Source organism: Hipposideros armiger, unplaced genomic scaffold (genome assembly GCF_001890085.2).
Source record: "Hipposideros armiger isolate ML-2016 unplaced genomic scaffold, ASM189008v1 scaffold_266, whole genome shotgun sequence".
In the NCBI taxonomy this organism is placed as follows: Eukaryota; Metazoa; Chordata; class Mammalia; order Chiroptera; family Hipposideridae; genus Hipposideros; species Hipposideros armiger.
In genome coordinates this window covers 2,517,506-2,522,524 of record NW_017731616.1, presented here as the reverse complement: position 1 = coordinate 2,522,524, position 5,019 = coordinate 2,517,506, and positions in this window count along the sequence as shown.

Sequence of the window (5,019 nt, the reverse complement as noted above, 5' to 3'; positions counted from 1 at the left end):
CAGTGAAGCAACATCCTCCACAACCAGACTGAAGAACAAAAGGACAGCAACTTGTCTGTTCCCCTTCCCCCAATTTCCCAGCGCTGTTCCCATCCCCCATTTCCCCAATAAAAATCTTTAAAAAAAAAAAAGTTGGTTTGGGACACCAGCTCTGAGCAGCAGGGCCCCAGTTCGGATCCCACATGAGGGCCAGTGACACTGCATCCTCTACAGCTAAGATGGTAAACAACAGCTCCACCTGGAGCTGGGCTGCTGTGAGTCGCCGGCAATGGCGTAGGCTGCAGCCCCTGCTGCATTGGGCTGCTGTAAAACAACCGTGAGTGGCTGGTAGCCAGCATGAGTGGCCAGCAGCAGGTATGAGCTGCCAAGGGCCGCCTTGAGTGGCCATCCAGAGGCTGGCGACTGATCTGCCTCACCCGGGAAGAGCGCAATGATAATACCAACGTAGGCCAGTGAAGCGATGTCTTCCACAACTAGACAAAGACAAAAGGACAGCAACTTGTCTGTTCCCCTTCCCCGATTCCCCAAGAAACTCTTTAAAAAAAAAAAAGAATACCAGTTTGTGGTTGAGGATCTCTAAGGTGCAGAAAGAACTAAGAAAGTGAAATAGTTCAGAAATTACGAGAAACCCAGAGTCAAATGACAAATGGTTAACAAGCATTTTTAAAAAGGAACAGGTTAGGTGATGATTATAACTGCTGGGAAGGGAGCTAAGTCATTTGAATGCTTACAGAAATTCAGTGATTAGTATCTGAACCTAAGGTCCTGAAAAGAGATCAATAGTGTTTACTTCAAGACCTCAAATGATTCTGCTAGCATTTTCTTAAAACACCTACGCCTTCTTCTTACCCTTCTCAATTCTACTAACCTTTACGTTTAACCCCTCAAAGGGTGGCCCCTTGAGCTCCTCCATCTGGGAAATGACTCTTCCAAAGGCAGAGCCTCAGTGTGTTGTCCACCTCCCATTGCCGTTTAGGGCTCTCCCTCATTTGGCTCGGTAATCAATTCACCTGCACCAAACCCCTATCAAAAGTCACTAGATCTCTCATATCTATAGTATATATTACGTATATACACATCCATAACACATACATACTATGCATACAGTTTGTAACAATGAAGTAATATTGTCTTAAAATGATGTATAACAGACAGTATCCCAGCTGAAACAAATCCTGTAATTGTTCTCAAGCTGCTAGACAGCGGTTCTCAACCTGTGGGTCACGACCCCTTTAGGGGTCGAACGACCCTGTCACAGGGGTCGCCTAAGACCATCGGAAAACAAAAAGATACTTACATTACAATTCATAACAGTAGCAAAATTACAGTTATAGAGTAGCAACGAAAATAATTTTATGGTTGGGGGTAACCACAACATGAGGAACTGTATTAAGGGGTCGCGGCATTAGGAAGGTTGAGAACTGCTGTACAAGCTTTAGGAGTTCTGAGTCAGGTTACCTAGTGACGGACATCCTGCCTACCCCTCACCCTGCTTTAATGTCTTGATAGCTTTTTCTTTCAGAACCCTCCCCGATTCAGGCATCCTTCTCTCCCAGGACCATTTGATTGGACTTTGAAGGCAAGAAAGGGCACAGGGAGCAAGCAGGCGATTCTCAGCCCCTGCCCCTCACACCAGCCTAGATTTGTGATGTGCTCTGTCCTGTTTGCCACAGTCGATGTTAGAAAGCAGTTATTCAACGCTTTGTCCCTCTGACCCCCTTTGGTCTTTCTGTAGAGCACAAAAGTGAAAGAAGCCTCTTTAGCAGGGGTAGCAGTTAATTAAAATACACAACTACCTTTCCTAGCTCTGAGGGTCCCATTCTGTACTTGGGAATGCAGGTGACGGATGATGTTATTACTGGTCTGGGTGGGACCCACAAGGTCTTCTCCTGGCAGCTGGTGTCAGGATCAGTGCAGCAGTGGCCCAGGAGGAAACAGCCTAATGAATACCGACTTGGAAACAGTGCTGTCGGCACATTATTTATGCTTGTACATGTGCACACAGACACCACACACACACACACACACACAGGCCCAATATGACAAAGGTTTGCAAGGATAAACCAAGAAGGCACCGAGAAAAATTATTTTCGGCCAAATTAGACAACTTCAAAATGTGAGGAGGGAATAATGTAAATCAAAAAGACTTCCCAAGGTCATGTCAACTGACCCATTGAGAAGTCACATTAGTTCCTTTTGACAACCGTCTAAATATTCACCACCTAATTTATGAAGTAAGACATTGCTTAATATTGAACTGTGAAAGGAACAACCAAGCAGCTGCATACGTCGGACTACGCCAAGGAGAGCAGGGTTGAGAACAGAGACTGAAAACAAAGAGGCAGCTCTGAAAGTAGACCCCAAAAAGTATTGCCTATATTGCCTCTCCATGGCTTAGTATTATCCTGTGTTAACTGTCTTGTGTTTTGTTTTTTTTAAGTAAGTTGGTTGCTCTTTTTAGCTTTGACATGTTGCAAAAATGAAAAAATACTTTTTTAAAATGAAGAATGAAATCCCTTTCATCCACTCACCCCACAATTTTTAGATACGCTGTGTACCATTTCTAGATTCCCCCACAAAGAAAAAGACGGAAGGGGGACAATCCATATTAGGCACAATTACAGAAGGCAGCGCAACAATCTATGTACATCCTGGGAAGATATACTAAATGAGGGAAGAGATCAAGCTGATCAAAGATCCTCATTTGAAAAATAGGAGAGGATTGGCCCTCAGACAGAGAAACTATTTCAGGGTTCTAAGAAGACGCTTCTGAATAAGCACAGGAATCAGATGTACAGAGTTCTCTAGGCCATGGGGACTAGGTTTTGTCAACTCCACTGAAATTTTGATTTTGATTCTGAAGATGAGTGTAAGAACAGTGCATTTTTTATAACCATGAACAGCTTCTAAGAGCCCTTAAAACTGTAATACCAAGCTTCTCCCCACAGCAGTGTTTAAATTCACTATGGGAACTATGCATTTGTTTACTTAATATCCATGAAGGAAAAAATTGACCTGGGCTTAAATATTACTTTTCCAACTTTGGTTTACATGAAGCACAAATGCCTAGACATGTTTTCCTAGGGAGGCATTCTCAAATATTTAATTGCTTTTCCTATTTTAGCTTCCTAACTTTAGTCCCCACTCAACCCTGGGCATTGGTATTTGGCTGGCCATTAGCACTGTCACCTCCTTCCCCAGAAATGGCCTCACACGCTTCCTAAATGATAGCTTTCATTTATGAATGGTTAGGAAAGCAAACAGATTAGGAAAGCAAACATTTTCTAATAGTAAAGAAACCTGTGTGTGTGTGTGTGTGTGTGTGTGTGTGTGTGCGCGCGCATGCGCGCGCACGCGCAAGCACACGCACAATCATCAACATATAAATCAATACTGTGTTTCCCCAAAAATAAGACCTAGCCGGAGAATAAGCCATAGCATGATTCCTCCAGGAGGAATCATGAGGTTTTTACATGAGGGTTTTATGACCTGCTTTAGGGAAACAGATGCCTTTTCCACAAACTCCTTCAGCTTTAAATATTCACTATGCTAAGATACCATATTTTGGCACCTAAAATCATGCTACTGCATATTTTCCAGCTAGGTCTTATTTCGGGCAAACAGGGTTTCTCAGAAAAAGAGAAAGGAAAAAACATACTGAGGTGGTGGTTGGGAAAACAGTTTTCCTCCTGGTATAGCAGTTAACTGACCCATATTTTAATAGCTTATGCAAGTGTGTTAGGGGGGGTCACTTGTTTTCGGAGACTGCAGAGAGTAATGTCTTGCTGCTTTTGAAATACCTGGCTATACACTAGTCCAAAGCCCAAGGACACTTACTGGCATCCCTCCTTGATGCCAATGTCTGTTCACAGGTAGCCAGTTCAACACCTCATTCAAGGTTGGGTGTGGTTTCTAATCACTGCTCTCCAGTAGAGGAGGAATAAGAAAAGCCAAAAGACTGTTTCAAATGATAACGGAGGTAGGATGGAGGTAGAGCAGGTCAATGTTGGAAATTTACTTAATTAATGCAAGGTATATCCATTTTTGTCCTTCAACCTACAAAGCAGCCCCCTTTAGCAACTATCACTAAGTATTTCCTTCCAGAAGAAAAGAGTGGGTTTACTTTTACCAAAATTATAACACAAATTGTTTTGTAAAAAAACTGGGATCCCTGAAGCCTATTAAGTACCACCCACTCCTCTGGCACACAGCTGCCATCTTATCTGTCTAGGATTCAAGCTCAACCAATTGCCATCCTGTAGGTCCACACTACTCCAAATATTTATAGCAGACTCTATAATGCTACCTTTAATTTATTCAAAATGCTGGCGCTATTGAGAATGAGAAGTACAAGTACTACAGAAAAGAAACTGAGGCTCGCTAAACAAAGCTAGAATGAACACAAAATCGCTCCACACGCCCTAACATTGTCACTGCGCGGAGGTCCTAACCACATTTTATGCTCCCCGCCCTTTGGTGTGACTTGGAGTTTCCCCTCACTTAGGACTATAAGCGGGGGAACCATCTTGGACAGTTGACGCAGTGGAAGGAGAAACAAGCGGAAAAAGCACAAACTTTCACTGGTCACATTTCTTTTGAAGACACAAGTATAGGAAATATTTTTGTCCAACTCAGACCACACAGTTCAAAGAAACCTGAACCAAGTGGAACTTCATTAGAATGCCAACCTTAGGATTGTAAAGCAACGGTAAATTTTGTTGCCAAAATGCAACGAAGTTAAAAATTAAGAAAAATACAATACATATACATTAAATACAGGGTTCTCCTAAAGAAGGCAGTAAGAAATGCAAAACAGAATACACGTGAGCTGTGCCCCTTTGGGAGGTCCTAGAACTACTCCCTTGCAAGGACCCTTTTCCCCTCTCTCCAAGTTGCCCCCGAGGGTGAGGGGGTGGGGGGCATCAGCACCATGAAGGTAAATGGAAGTGACTCTGGCAAAGCTACCAAACAAAACAACCTTACTACCTTGCTCCAGGCCCATCCCTCCACCGCGACCTC